Below are 16,309 nucleotides of genomic sequence, written 5' to 3'. Positions count from 1 at the left end.
CAGTGGTACCCAGGCTTGCACTTAGCATGCAGGGAGCCCCTCTAATTCTCTTGGGACTCTCTCTCTTTGCCTTAGAGAAATGTGGGTCCCCAGAGAGCCCAACAGATTTGATGAAACTGGACTTGGGATAAGCTAAGTGAAGCCTTACATGTGCTTTTTGCTAGAAAAAACCATCAATTCTCTCCCTGATGTAAATGCTGCAAAGAGGCTAATGGATATTACTCTGCTTACTCCTTACCTAACAGGTTGAAGAGCATCCAGGTCAGGATTCGGTACAGAGCGTGGTGCTCTTTCCAGTTTCTTTATCTTTGCAGGGAGACGCTAACTGATATGAATTTGCAGACAATGCAGAATTGGCCAGCGCTGTATACAGGGGAGGGGATGAACAGGGCAGGGAGAGCTCTGGGAAAGAGAAACACGCTGAGAAATTTGGGGGCTGCTGTAGTAAAGCTGTTCCTGAGCTCTGCTGAGAGAAGCTGATTTTAAGCGCTGCTGAGTCAGCAGGGGAGGCTGGTATAAGAAGGGTGCCGGGGATGGCAGGCGTCACACAGGGTCCAATATAGCAGCAAAAACCTGCCCATGTGATTTTAGGCTGCTTCATAGACTGCACGAGGTGCAACTTGTTATAGTGTTGAAATGAAACAGACTGGAGAGGTAATGGGAGAAGGAGAGGGCTCTCATTCAGACTTTTCCCATCCCTTCTTCCCTGCTCTCCGCACAGTGTCTCCCTGCCTATCACTTCCCCATTGCTCTCCTACAGTCAAGCTCCCCCCTGCAGAGCCTTGCCTCAGGTTTTTGGCAGTTTTGACCACTTAACTCTTTACAGCGCCCAGATTGCTAACGCTTTCAGCTTTAGAAAGGGGAATTTTTCACTGACTATCTACTTCCCACTTAGTACTACCTTGTCAAATCTCATTTCTGCCTTCTTTCCAAAAATCCGTAAGATTCTTTTCACACTACAGCCTCACTGCTGTATCCTTGCCTGAAGTATTTAATTTCTCATTCATAGTGAAGTCTGTCTATAGCTTGTGAGTGGGTTATTTTATATACTGAGTGTATGTACGCATATACATGCACCATCACCACCACCCCTTTATAAACATCTAATACTGAATTTGCAAAACCCAGTGGCAGGGAGTTAGGAAATGCTAGAGTTACTGTTTTCAGTAATCTTAATTCAATCTCTTTGTGCCTGTGCCTCATAGCTATGAGCCTTTAACCACATCCTCACATTGTCACCTCATTCTTTGCACAGGATGCCTGCCTTGTTCTGTGCCAGCCTGGCTGGGGCTTTCTTGAACAGCAGCTATTCAATGTTTTCTTTTCTCCTCATTGTTCAGTGGGTGGCCTGTGCCTCATTTACTGTACGTTATTCAAGTTCAGTTCTAAGGACAGAATTATTAGTTTCCTCATGGGTTTTCCTATGGCTTTCATCGCAACAGTATCTGATTGCTTCGCAATTATTAATTTACTTATTTTCATTACCACCCGGAGGTGGGGAGATGGTATTAGATCAGCTTTACAGCTGAGGAACTAAGGCAGTGAGAAATTAAGATAAAAAATGTTCATTAATTTTTGAAACTGTTTGGCAATGTTGCTAATCTGGGTTTTTTTTTTTCAGTGTACTTAGCACTATATAATGTATGTTCAAAGCAGAGCTCTGTGTGGTTAATGCTGGAGTGGGAGAGTTTATCACTTCCACCAGTTGGACCACATCTACAAGTCAGATATCCATAAGACGACACCACTGAGGGGGCATTTGTGAAGAAACACGGCTTAAGTGGCTTGCCCCATCATAACAGAGGAAATTGGAGTAAGAAGCAAGAATTAACCTCAGTCCTCTTGGAGAGCTTTATCTAATTTTAAACTGGAAACGGTTTTCCTCCCATCCCACTATTCCTTCCCTTCACCAGACATCTGAATCAGCTGAAGACCCTGGAGCTGTGCAGCAGTCACCCTCACCGCATTGCTTCCCTTCCAAAGCGACACAGACTGGCATCTGTCACCTTCTCTGCTTCTAGGGGAGAGGAGTTTCGTGTGGAAATTCTCAACCATTCTCAAGGCATGTCCATAATGACAAAGATAATGAGGAAGGATGGAAATGTAAGTGTAACCCCCTCGGTTCTTACATTAAAAACCACTGACCCCTCTTTATAGACACACTAGAGAGACTTAGAAGCATGCGTCTCTATGCTCATTGCTTACTGTGTGGCACAAATATTTCTTTGTTGCAGGAAAGAGCTGGCATTCTCGAGTTCATAGAGATCTCTCTGTTGCTTATCAATAGCTGTAAAATTGACACCCACCCCCCCCACCCCCCAAATTCTTAGCCCCCAAACTGAAGTTTCTCTGGTGCCTCCTGGGAGCTATTTCTAATTTTAAGCCTCTGTCCTCGTGCCTCATACAACAACACCCGAGGTGTGGAGCAGTCTCTGAAATGTGCTCCCTAATGACATGGTACAGTGCTGAATTACTCATTCCTTCTTGTCTGTTTTCAATGCTGCAAGATAAGTCACAAAACAAGGGCAAAAGTGCAGAATGTGTGAAATCTGCCTGAAGGTCAAAAAGAGAAGAGAGGGTAGAGTATGAAGTTCTGTATTTTCTGGCAAGGTTTGAATTTTTCATATGAAAGCTCGTAATACTAAAATGTTGCGATAATATATACTGTTGAGTGGAAAAAAACCAACAACCCCAAATAGTTATAGTAGCAGGAATACTTAACATAGTTCCCAAGCGACTGGAGCCTGATGAGTATTTTAAACCCTGAAGCCTCAGGAATTCTCCTAAACTACTGTTCTGCTCCTAAGCAAAGGGGGAAAAGAGTTAGAAATCTGTGCTCTTCTCAGAGCAGAATTTGAAAAGACCAGCAAATGCAGATTTTTTTTTGCTTCTGGTGCAAATACTGAATACTGTGAGGCTTCTGAATAACAGTTCAACCTGCTCCTAGCTGCACATGCATATGCACACATATATTACATGCATTAAGTTCTTTAGTCTTAAAGAGAGGGTCACATAGGCAGCAGTAGGGAAAAACTCTCACACACACTGCTTCACCGAGATAGTTTGACAGGTTTATTAGCATGAAGAAAGAATTCAACGATAAAGGCTCATTCAGCCTATGACTTTTTTAGCTAAGGTTTGTCCTTAAATAAATGCTAATTACACGATCCTCCAATTGTTTTTATGGTACTTCAGGGACAGAGGCACTGCCTCAGTTTACCTGAGCTGTTAAAATCAGAGTGCCACAAAGCTCATTAGACATGACAAATGGCAAGTAAAATGACCCTTCAGGAAATCAAAGGAGTCAGCACAGATCAGAGGTGGCAATTAGCAGGCAACCTTTACACTCATTGTGATTGCTTCTTTCCAGGTGGACGTATAGGGGTACCGCATTTTCAAGCCAAACTATTCTTTGAAATGCAGTGACAACGCTACCAGTATTCAATTATGGAAAATATAATTGAATGATTATTCCAAGTTCAAAAAAGGGAAAAAACTTAGGAAGGCAAATAAAAGTAAGCAGCAGCTGTTAGTGGGAGAGGGCATTTGTCCCTTTAGGTCTGTGTGCCTCTTTGCTGAGGCTGCCCTGGGCAGTGTCGGGATGGAGGAGAAAGGCATTCCCCCTGTGGCGCGTGCAGGACGGGTGACTGGGAGATACGAGCAAGGCACTTCTCTACATTTGAGTTGCATTCCCAGGCTCCGTGTCACAGACCGCTCGGGACGCAATATTCTCAAGGAAAAGAAACTGCGATATTTTGAAACCATCCTGTGCGCTTTGGAATATAGGCGGTTCAACGCAGACACTTGATCAAAGTGTTTATACCCTGAGAGCCTCTCATAGGTAAGAGTTCCCTTCACCACCCTCCCCCGAGCAGCCTGACAGCAGGCTGAGACGGGATCTGACAGAAACTTGCAATTTGCACATTATAATGTCTAAGGCTACTTGGGGCTCTTATCCTGCTTTCCCGTACACTGAGGTCTGTTGCTATCCCTTTGATCGCAGGGAGGCTTCCTCCCCATTTCGGTAGCTGTCTGTGGCAAAAAGAGTTTCATTTTGAAAATGTCCCAAACCCATCTTGTTGCTAGTGGGAATGTTTTGGAGAGAAATTGAAAGGAAAAAGTAAATTTCTTGGGTTATTTTTGGCCATCCTTCTTTTCCTGCCTCACCACGTCCTTCTCTCCCCTCATGCTGTTTTCTCCTTGAGTGTAACAGCTTCATCTGCCATCGATGCTTCTGCAGTTCTGTTATTTCCCCCGCGTGGTTACTTACCGGCTTTCCAGTGTCTTGTCTTCTGCCTCCTTTCCTTGCTTTAGCACTTTTCCTTTCTGAGGTTGAGTTGGACTCCTTGTTCTTCTCAGTTGCTTGGGTTTATTCCTTTAATATGGTTCTCTCTCTCTCTTCCTCCTTCTTTCTCCACCCCCCTTTCTGTGTCACTTTCTGTCTTCCCCACTGGCTCTCTGCCTTTCCCCCTCTTCTTTCTTCACCTACTTTTCTCGTCTCTCCCACCCCCTCTAGCTTAATCTTGCTCTTTTCAAATCTAGTTTCCTCTTGTTTATCCTTTAAAGACCATGGACCTCATTCCTCCCTCTCCATTCTCAGGCTCTCCCTGTGCCACCCTCCCCATGCCGACAGGATGCACTTGCTGCCGGCTTCGCGCTGTCCCTTCCAGTCGCCGCTGCCGCTGTCCCTCACACCTCCTCCCCCAGATAACATGCCATGGTCTAAGCCTGCCTTAAACAAAAAGAGACAGCGGTGTCCCACAGCTACACCAGCCCAGCCCTGGGAAGCTTCTCCCACGCGAGACATCAACGAAGGACATTTTTCTGACTTATTTCGGCTTAACGTGGCAAAGCAGAGTCCATGTGTAGAGGTCCTCCACCTCTGCAAATAGCATAGCGCTTGCTCTGCTGGCTTGGCCCAGGGGCCCAGGGCAGCCGTGGCCTTCTCCTGTAGGGCACCAGATGCTTCCCTGGAGGGTCTGACGGGCACCCTTCCTGATAAAAAGAGAATAACCTGCCCTTCAGGAGAGGTGTTTTTTGACACATACGCATGCCCCGCCACCTCCCTGCGCACACACGGGCCGCTGTGTGAGCATTTGGGCCTTTCTAAAGAAATGCTTTTGGCACAGCCAGTGTCCGAAGGTTGGTGTTCCGTGTGGGGGTCAAGTCGAGCCTCTGATTCCTGCCCATCGGGCCCCGGAGGGGAGGGTGAGCCAGAGACGTCTCCTGGCTTTGATAAAGGCTGGTCTCAGACAACCAGTGTCGGGAGGGTGAGGTTTGCACAGAAGACTCCGCTGCCCTGAGAACAGGCTTGCTGTGCACAGGCTCTGGCGGGTGTCCCTCCAGCAATCCATCCTGGGCTAGATATCTCCCATCCAGAGCATAACTGCCCAGCGGTCCCTATGCCAGCAGATAGCGTAGCTCGTGGAGCAAAGGCAGTCCACAGAAAGACTACATAGTGCTGGCAGCTCTTCTAAGCTAATCACCGTTCTCCTGCTAATTTAGATTCAGAGTTAACCTCTGAATCCCTTTTAGTCACAAGACAAAGCCAGCCTACGTGGGGACAGTGCTGTGCAGAGGCCGCCTCTGGAGGCATGTCCTGCGTGGACACCCTCCCTCTGAAGCTGAGGGCAGCTCCTTCTCAGGAGGGCTGCATGGTTAGCGTGGGACACGAACACCGTGAATTCCCATGGCAGCTCAGTAAACTGGTACGGGGAGACCCGTAGTCATCTGCTGCTTCATTCTGAACTTTACTGAAAGGCCTTCTGTGGCTTTCAAGAAAATGGGATTGTTTTTGGTGTTGTCCCTCCCTCTGCTGCCTGGCAGTTGCATACCTGTGATGGAATTTCATGGGAAGGAGAATACCACTGCGTTCTTTCGCCTTTCTTGAGTAATTTCCATAAAGCATTATTATGTGAAGTCCTGTTGATTTTATGCTAGTGAAATTGTCAAGGACTTCACCATAGAAGTGTCCAAAAAAGGGTGTTAATAATACAGATCTAGCTCACAGATGGCTTTGGGATAGGCTAGCTAAGGCTTGTCAAGCGTTCCTCATGAGCTGTGGAGAGGCAGGTCCTGTGAGCGAGCCGTCTGAGATGCAATCCCCTCCCTGCATGGCTGACACGTTGCTGTACGCTCAGGATGGTCAGGTCTGATTCTCCCTGCTCCCTCCTCTGTGTTTCCTACCCCGGTATCGTTCCTGAGTGGCACAGTTATTCTCCTGCAGAGTTCATCTCTGGATCCAGCAGATCCAGCCTGGTTCTGTTGAATGAACGAGGCAGGGGAGAAGGTTTCTCTCCAATACGGGCATCATGCACGTGAGGTAACTGTTATGGGATCCTTTCTTTTGTTGTTTTTGTGAACTATTTGAATCCTGATGCACAGGAAGGAAATGGGTGAAGGCAGACAGGGAGGCAAAAGACAGAAAGGCGAGTAGAGATGCTGTATGGATACCTCAGCCAGCCCCTCAGTGTGTTGTCCCTTCTCTACTGCACTCTCTTCAAGGAAACCCAGGGGTCATGGCAGCTTCTTCAGCTCCACAGTTAGAGAAATAGTTGCTTTGCCCACTGATAAGCTGGGAAGAAGGATTTTTCCTCCCCTCCCCAAGAGACTGCTATGCAAAACTTGTATGACTTGAGTGAGGAGAGCAAGTGGAAGAGAATGCTCCCCCAGAGAGCGGGAATGAGGAGAACAGCTGACAGCTTGCCATGTGCAGCTTGCAGATCTCAGCACTTTACCATGCTGTGGAACAGATTTTGAAGGAAAGGAGAAATAAAGCCAGGAGGTTAGGGGAAAATAACACGACATGTACCATCTTTTGATCAGAGGTAAGTAGCTTTTCTGGGGTAAGATTCCTGACCCCCTAGGTCAAAGAAACATAGCAGACCTGATCTACCTGGACTTCAGTAAGGCATATGATACGGCGTCCCAGAAGAAGCAAATTAGTAGAGAAGATTCAGCTGAAAAAAAACCAGGGAGTATTGGAGAAATCCTTAGGCAGCTAAGAGACTGACAAAACTGAGACACCAGTTCCCTAATAGGCTGAAGGGAAGTTATCTGTCAGGCTGCTCAAAGGTTGCTCTTGGGACTGATATTTTTTAATATTTGTGTTAATTACCCTTGGCACTGAAAGTAGAAATGTTAGTGAAATCTGCTGATGGAACAAAGCTGGGAGGTATCACCAGGGCAGAGGTGGATTCCAGCACTCGGAGAGTTGTAGGCTCTTTGTGACTGGAGCGATCCAGGTGAGGTTGAGCAGGAGACTGCAAAGTCACGCACTAGGAACTTGTTGCTCAGGTAGTAGCAGGAATCTCCTTTAGCAATTGGGAGTTCCTTGTTGGCAGGACTGAGACAGGGAATGTCCTGGGTGAAGGTCACCAAAGGAGGAGGAACCAGTGATGCTATGTGGGGGTGAAAGGCTAGTGAGCTTTCAGGACGTAGCAGTATTTCCAGTTGCAGCCAGTGAAATGAATGTCATCCAAGAGGATGTGAGACTCCACCAGAAAAATGTGTGCAGTGCTGCTCACCCGCATTCAAGAAAGATATCCAGCCTGGAACAGGTGCAGAGAGAGGCAACAGGGGGATCCGAGGGACGGAGGGTGTCTCTCGGCTAAGGGTATGTTTACTTATCAGTCATAGAAGTGACTGCAGAGAGAGATTTGAGCCGATTTGGAAATCGATGCCGTGCCCGTTTGAGCTTTTCTGCATTCATTATTTTGCACTGAACTTCATGCTAGTGCAGCTACCTAAGGTAATTAAAACACGGTGTGATGTGCCTGCAGGGTGAATACTATAAGCGAGCTTAGTTACTTAGTCTGGCAGAACAAAGGTTAAGAGATGAGAGGTTTGCTGCCTATAAATACTTTTAGAAATTGGGGTTTGGGAGAGCTACATAAGCTAAAGGACAATGTGGCACAAGAATAAATAGATATAAATTGGCCATGAATGAATTTAGGTTGGGAATCAGAAGGTTTCTAAGCAACAGAGCAGGGGAGGAGGTGCTGGAACAGCGTTCTAGTAGCACAAGTGAGGGCGGAAACCTAATGAGATTTAGGACGGAGCTTAGTAAGTTTAGAAAAGGCCATTTGTTTTGTATTTGCCTGTTATTCAAAGGGATTGTACTTGATAAGCCAAGAGGTCCCTTATTCTTTCTATTTCCTGTACTTGCCTTATTGCCTTATCGGAGCTGCTCCCTTTTGCACAGAAGCCAGGTAAATCCTGAATAGAGTATGTGTGATGAGTTTTTTGGCATTGATCCCATAGATATTTAATGGAAGATTCATTCTGTGTCAGGGCTTTAAACAAACAAAAAGAGCAAGCCAACACAATGCGTGGAGAAGGTCTGCAAATATATTTGAGAGCTCACATATGAAAGACCTTCTTCACATAAAACATGTTCTTGGAGCATCTGGCTTTGCTGGAAGGCTGTTTGGAATGTGGGTAGATGCTCTCCTGAGATTTGAGAACTTCAGAGGCTGAAGGGAAAATGTCTTGTCCTTTCCTGCCATTACTGAGGACTTCGTGCTTGGGGAGGATATCAGATTTATTGCATTGGGAAATTTCAGAAAAAAACATCACCCAGCAGTGGTTGAGATAGAAACTTTTCATATGTATTTCATCTCTGGTGCCTGGCCACAGCACTGCACATATTCTGATTCTTCATCTTGTCCCATGCTGGACAGGCACCTCTAGTACCTTCTCTAAAGCACTGATGGATGCTACCTGCCTGGTGAAACATTTTATCTAAAAAACTGCGGACATGATTGAAAGAGAAGGAGGGAGAGGGAAGTTCTCTGTTATACATTAGACCACTGGAGACAGCTTGAAGGCATCCTCCAGCAGGAGGCAAGTTCCCAAGGATGGGCTGGGCCCAGGGGAACAGGAGCAGCATGTGACGATGGGCCCCTGAATGAGGGGGAGCAGTTGTATAGTAACAGTTCCTTATTTAGTAAAAAATCCCAAATTATTTGATTACAGAAGGATGCTTTCCCCTTCCCAGCCCAGAGTACCAAACCAGCACAGAGTGAGGAAAGAGGAAACAAGAAACAGCGAGGCATGAAACGTCACTATATGTTAGTCTCATTCACCAGTAAAGTTTTCAGCAAGAAAAACTGGAAGGTTTTTTCATCTCACTGAGGAGAAATGATCATCTGTCCCAAAGTGACTGCTCAGTTGTGAGCTTTATGCTACTGGAAATAAAGCACAGCACTCTCACAGCTACTGCTTCCAGTTCTCAACTCTGTGGCATCTCTGAGCAGAGAAGTGCTTTGCAAATGGTAATGTAATTACGGCTCCTATAAACACTCTCCTTGCTTTACAGGTGGAGGAACCAAACCATGGAGAGCATAAAGGGTTTGTCCAAAGGACCAGCAAGTCATTTTCAAGCACGGGGTCCTCATCTACCTAGCCACTAGACATTCATCTTGTCCTATAAACTTCCAGCTAGATGAATCTCTGCTTTACAAAGATAGATGTGTGTATACATATATATGTTTCCCAAAGTGAGAAGAACAGAAAGAAGAGACCTTTACCTCTTTTTGCTGAGCCTGCACAGGTAGAGGGAAGAGCAGGTGAAGTTGACTGAAGGGTGAGCTTCAGCACAGCTCCTTGGTCTTGCTGGAGCCCACCTCTCCGTCAGGGTTCAGCTCCCAGAAGAGATCCGTCTCTGAGGGAGGACACTCTGGACAGGGTAAGCAAACCCCAGTCAGCTCCCAGGAGCTCAGCCTCCTGCTGTGGTCTGACACTGTCTCACTGGCTGGAGATTCCCTCAAGCCTGTAGGACTGATGCTGGGGGAGACTAGCTCCCGAGCTGTTCCTGACATGCACTGGCAGCTGTCTGCCTGCTATTCTTTTAAAGAGTCTTCATGGATCAGGATAAAAATGTGATCTTACGCAGGCGGCATTGTAAGCACAACTTGGCTCAAGTTCAGCTCTTCCTCTGGCTCCCAGCTACTCTATTTTTATTGAAGGAATTCGAGGCTATCAGAAAGGAAGTCAAATTGTTTTAGGAAAACAATAGAAAAGCAACTTGAAGTTTATTAGCTTCCTGCCCAGGGCCTGGGACCAACTTGTCAAACTTATTAGAGCGATGGCAGAGCTATTTATTTAAAAGGGCTAGCGACAAGGCTCACAGTTTCATTCCTGTTTAGGCCTTGGTGAAAACAAAGGAAAACCATAAAATAATATCTGAAGGCAGCAGATGGCTAACTGGTAAATGGTGCGAGTAAGGGTGGCCTGTGAGCCACACGTGGTGTTCACCAGCGCAGTGACTTTCGTGGGACATTTTTATCAAATTAATGCCTGGGTTTGTGTTTGTAGGCTAGCCCCATCACCCCAAATTCCTTACTGTGGCTCACATTTTGACACGGAAGCCTCACACCTAAGATTACAAATTTGGCAGGAAAAGTCTTTGTTTAGAGCTACTGAAAGGTGCAAAGCAATAGAGCAGGTCTGCAGAAGAGCCAGGAATAGAGCCCAGGTGTCCTTGATCCTGTTGGACTGCTGCAGCCCCCTGTCTGTAAAATATATTTATATCCTTCAGAAGCAGCTGCAGTCTGCTTCCCCGTTCCGCTACCCCAAAGTAGTAGTGCCATTAAGTCACTGAAAACACACTGGCACGTGGCTGGTGAGAAGAATGGACGGACAGACTTTTAAACTCACAAGCAGAAAGTGTCCATGCCGCCTGAGCCTTTCTAAGGAGTTGTATCGTTTGCAAGGAAACAAGAAGAGAATAAAGCAAGTAACTGAGAAGCATTTACAAACTCTGCTTAATGCAAAGCCATATCCCTTTCTCAGAGGGCTCGCTGCTAGCTGACTGTTTAACCCGCTTCCAGGGAGCAGATAGGAAGAACTCACCTCTCCTTGCAATGGTGCAGTAGTAGTCTCTAGAAAGTCAGGCACTGAGAGGCACCGACTCCGCAGAGGTATGCACGCAAGCTCTGATCAATGCTTTTCAGATGAAAAGAAGAGACGACCTCAAAAATTCTCTTCCTTCTTCTCCTCATTAGCTTAACCAAAAGCGGGAATGAAAAGCTATGGTTTTCCCTGAGGCCTAGGGTAATAATGCATCTTGTATTGGCAAGTGGTAGAAGATCTCCGTTTATATGTTCCTTTTAATTTATCCAGGTTAGATGCTTATAAAAGGGTCAAAGTGAGTGCATGATCTCAGAAAGGGCCTAAGAAACTTGAGAGACTTGGTAGTTTTAATGTAAATGCCACAATCTCACATTTATTTAAGGTATTCTTACAGCTTTTAGAAGGCTTCTCTAATTTCTATCCCTCTGAGATATTTGCTTGGTAAACAAATCAGCCAAAGAAGCACACAGAGCAGTGCAGCTTCCTAGTTCATCACAGTCCGTAGGCGTTTACTTAATTTTAAGTACATTCTTGAGTTGCATTGATTTCAACGAGATTTAATAGCCTGGAAGTTAAGCAAACTACATTGCCAGCCAGGCCCGTTTTGCTGGGGGAATTCCGAGGCAGATACCAGCTAGTCAATATGCTTCTCAGTCGCCTCTGCTGTAAGGGACGTCATGTGCAAATCACATGATGGTGTTCTGGCAACAGAAAAATATTTTTTTTGCCCTTATTTGGAACCTGTGTCATCTGGATTGGTATCCCTTAATTCCCACTTTGTTCTAGTAATTTCAACCCCGACTGTGTGCTGTGAGAGGGTTTTTGTCGGTTGCTCAGGACTGACTCGCGGGAGTCCCTGAGGCGGGGATCCTGCAAAGACTTGGTCATGTGAGGAACTTGATGTAGTTATGGCTTGGGGCCGCTGGTGTGGGTAAAGGTCTCTCGACGTACAAACGTCATAGACTAGAAAATGTAGATTGTTGAAGCTCCAGTTTTTTCAATCAGGAGCCAATATGATTGCTCAGAAACCCCTGGGATAGCAGAGCACACCAGCCAGCTGGATGCAGGGATGCTGGTGGACCTCTCACCCAAGAAGGCTGCAACGTGCTGCCATGTGGTGCCAGCGCCAGCACTGATTTCCTGGGCTGTTCTCTCCCGTGGTGGGATTAGATAGCTGTGCTGCTGCAAGATCTCCCAGCCCTAAGGCTTGAGGCTTTAGGAAAAGGCTGCTTGAGCAATATTGCCCGTGTAGAATGAATCACAGGCACACGTCTCATCATACAGCAAGCTAGCTTTGCTGTGGGGTAGAAGGACCTCAGCCTGCTCTATGCATTTTCCTCGGGGGAAGAACAATCAGAACTTGAATCTGCTCTCAAGGCCAAGTTCTCTAGAGCTTTCCCTGGAAGTCAGCTTCAAAGGAAGAAACAGTAAAAGGATTTGAGGAAAAAGAGACATGTGCCTGGATGGTTGTGAGCGAAGCTGAAGAGTAAGCAGCCTGAGTTATGGGAGGATTCTCAGATGGTGGTTGTTGCTCTCAGCCAGCTTGTTCTCTTTTGTGATGGTCTGAAAGCATTTCAAGACGTGACCTCCTGGGTAAAATTAAGAACTGAATTAATTGCACAAATTTATGAGTAATGGTTCTTCCCACCAATTTTGTGATGTGTGTTGGCTGGATTCTGAAGCCTTCTGTGAACAACATGAATTACAGCAAATGGAGGGAGGACATGGCTGGCCCAAGCAGATTAGAGGGGTACATTTTATATTAGAGGACCAAATATCCACGTGCTAAGCGTGCATGGATGCGCGCGCACACACAGAGATAGAATAAAATTATGTTTCTTTCGTTGGCAACAGCTCACAAGCTAGACTAACTCCCAGGAAGGTTGTGGTGCTCAGTGTGCAGGGAAGGTGCCTTGCAAAGGGCTTCCCTTCCCCAGGAGTGCCGTGAGGCTGACTCGAGCACTACGAGGGAAGCAGGCAGCCCTGCTCCTTCGTGCTGCACCTTGTGTGTGGCTGCGTAACGGCAAATAGGCTCACGGGGATGCATTAGGCACCTGTACATGTCAGCTGGTGTCCTGAGCGTTTATTAGAGGAAAGCTTGGAAAAGGTTTGTATCCAGTTTTGCTTTCTGGAAGGGTGAAGGATTTGGTCAATTCAAATCTCCTTAATTGTATTTCTGGACACCTGGGTTTCCTGGTAAAAAGCCATCTGCTTGACTTTTCCTAGCAGTGCCCGGTGCCCAGAAGAGGTGACAGCCTTCAGAGGAAACAGGTGTGTGCGTTAGTCACCTACAGCCACAAAGGCGAGGAAGCGAGTGCCGCGGCTTCCCCGCAGCAGCCAGCCAAGGCCATGCAGCCAGCCACCCCGGCTCCCCAGCTGGCCACAAGCAATGCTCATGTTTAAAGCTACAAATAGCGGGGAGGAGGCTAGGAAATTCTCTGAGCGCTGAATTCCTGCCAGTGGCCGAACATAGGGCTTTCCCCACTTGCCTTCCCATTTAGTTTCATTTAAATTCTCTCCCCTTGCTGCTCATACATAGTGCGATGCACTCTGCTCTGATCCTAACTGCTGACTGCTCTGTATAAATCCAGGCACTGCATTCTCACGGGGTCCTTTGCACGCTGTAGCTTCTTCCTTTTAATGCTAGCAGAGGTGAAGATGAAGTGTGATCGTGGGACACCTAGCAGAAAACTATATGCAAAACTGCTGTCCTGTACCGAGACGTTGCATTTGTGGATTGCTGTTTCTTCACCTCTCTGATTTGGTGATTGACAGATGATATCAAAGTGGGCTTGCACGGCGCCATGACCCCTGTATGAGCTCATGCAGAAGCCTGGTGATCCAACCTGACCAGTCAGTGATGTCATACAGGATTGTGTTTGTTTGCTGATGTTTATTGTTTTCCTTGAAATGCTGGAAAAGGAAGAGATATTTAAACTTGATTGAAACAAGTTGAAGTAGCTGTACATTCATCGGTTTTGAGCTGAATCTTGCAGTTCTGTGCTCAAATGCGGAGTTTGGTTTCTCAGTGAGGAAACTGAAACGTATTTTCCTTAAGAACTACCCCCCCACCCCCAACTGAGATATGACAAAAACAGCTATTAAAATAACAAGCGGTTTTTTTCCTGGTTGGGGATGATATGGTTTGCCTTTCTGTGTGTGTGAGAAACAGACATGCTTAAGCAATGCATATTAGTAGGATTAATGGTTTTTGCATGTGATACCCACATGGTATGATGTGGAGGCTTCCTGGAGTCATCCTAATCCTGTTGAAGGAGAAAAATAAATTAGTTCTTTCAGACCAAGAGGAACCCAAGACTGATATTTTGACAATGCGTTCACTATCTAGGAGCGTGGCTACCAAACTGGGGACACCACAGGATGTACTCACTGAAAGAGCACATCAGGATATGAACGGCAGTGGTTAAAAGTCATGCAAGATTGCTCACAAGAAGCAGAGAATAGGGAAATGGGCAGCCTTGATGTTGTCTGCCGTACCCACACTCTCTTCCCACTTTCCTCTCAGGCCAGCTTTGTGAAGAGCCACATTTCTCTCTCAGGGAAAGTAACAATTTAACGCAGCAGGGAAGAAAGAGGTTTTGCAATGTGCTGCATGAAACGGTGCAGTATCACTCAACTAACATCTGGTGAAACGCTCTTAAATAGCCTCATCTTCCTGCATCAGCATTTCTAACATCAATAATTTTATTGGTAATAATCAGTGAGGTCTGAGATTTGTTGGAGAAGGATGGATGGCTGCATTTGGGAAGAAAATCTAAAGGGCTTTGAAGTATGCTGATAGAAAAGTGCTGAGGCAACATCACAGTTACTGAGCTGAGAAATCTGTGCTGATTTGCAGTTCCCAAATCGTTTGGAAAACATGAGAAATGCTGCCTTGAGATTAGCTGCTGGTGCTTTAATGCCATCGGATTCCTAAGAGCTGGAGAACTCTCAAGTGCCACAATCTAGGGTAAATCTCAATAAACATTTCTCCTGGAGCTCCTCCGGCTGCCCATACTGATCATGTGAGGTGCTTTGTCTTGCACTCCCTACAGCCCCATCCCAAAAACCTCTGAGAGAAGTTCTCCCATTCCTATCTGATAGGTCTAGGCAAATCCAAGCCAGTCTTCCAGCCAAATTTTTTCCAGTCCAGGTCACACAACTTCCCTTCCACATGAGCAATCCTTTCCATTTTTCCTCCTCTGCTCAGAACTGTGTGATCATCCTTGCATTAAGAAAGATACCTGGAGAAATGGCTTCATATAGTTAAAAAGAATTATTTTCCACTCTGAAAAGTGGACCCACATGGAAACTCCAGCATAGGAATGACACGAGATTATTTTTCAGCTACTGAAGTGATCTGAAATAGTAGCCTGCAGCTGTGTGAGCAAATAGAGCAGCATTACAGGAATCCACGCAGAGGTCAGTGGTGATCTGCGGAGTGGCATCTGGCCCGCTTTGTGCAGGCAAGCTATTTGGTGCTGCACTGGGTGGGAGCTCACATTTTGTTTCCAACTGCAACAAAGCTGTGAGATGCTTCATCTATGAAAAAAGAAGAAGATGGAGCTGAAGAAACTTAATGTGATGCCAACATTAATATTGTCTGGCCTTGGTAATGGCCAGAGATCTCCAGAGGTGGAAATTTCTGGGCCTTCTGCTTTCTCTAGTCTTCTGCTGTTAACCCTGTGTCCAAGTTGCTGAACTCAGCTGGCGGCGGTCAGAAATGCGCTGCAGCATTTCCCATTGTTGGGACAGGTGGTGACGCAGTAAGTGTGGTTAATATGGAGAAATTCATTCTTGACTGGGTTGTGAGCTGCAGTAAAGGAGAATGGGGAAACAGCAGAGGAAACCCACCGCCTGTTGAACCTTAAGCCATCTTATAGCCCTCAGAGCTCTGGGACTGTTTGAGGCTTCTTGCATCACATACAGCAGCCTCCGAATTGCCCAGCTGGGTGACAGGCTGCCCTCTGAGCTGTACCACCCTCAGCTTTGCCACAATCCAGGCTAGACTCCTGGTCTGCCCAGTAGTGGCGGTAAAGATGAACTGCTGGGGAAACTTGGTGTCAAAAAGGAAGGCTAGTCTCAGCTGGTGAAGTTGAAGAACAAGAAGTTCAAACCGCCTGATGTCCCTTCCCACCTGAATTATGCTATGATTATAATAAGTTGCTGGGAGCAGATGGTCTGTAGCAGGTCAAGGTCAGTGCAGCTGCTTCTGTACAGGTAAATCATACCAGCGTACAGGATTTCTTCAGCATATCAAGAAAAGTAATAAAAGGAGAAATTATTCATCTTATTTTTAAAAAATTCCTCGGATTAAGCTATTTAGGAGGACGAGTGGCCTTGGTTTGAGGAGGAAGCTTTGTTACAGATCATGAACAGGTAAAAGGAAGAAAATTGCTGAAGTAGTTTACCAGTCTAACACAGAAAAGCATTAATAAAGGGACATGTCCCAAAG

The 16,309-nt window shown here is 46.2% G+C and overlaps 1 protein-coding gene across 3 annotated transcripts in view; it reads right to left on the bottom strand.

Annotated features, from left to right (window-relative positions):
• GJA5 (gap junction protein alpha 5) overlaps positions 1–16,309 on the bottom strand; it is a 26,227-nt gene extending 9,918 nt beyond the window's left edge. The window contains exon 1 of one of the 3 annotated variants that reach the window (XM_080375202.1): positions 4,271–16,309. The gene's annotated coding sequence lies outside the window, so the exon portion shown is untranslated. The remainder of the gene's footprint in view (positions 1–4,270) is intronic. The other 2 variants (XM_080375204.1, XM_080375203.1) reach the window with 2 other exon arrangements.

This window comes from Falco punctatus, assembly GCF_963210335.1.
Source record: "Falco punctatus genome assembly, chromosome: 2".
Lineage (NCBI taxonomy): Eukaryota > Metazoa > Chordata > Aves > Falconiformes > Falconidae > Falco > Falco punctatus.
This window is presented reverse-complemented; position numbering and strand designations above follow the sequence as displayed.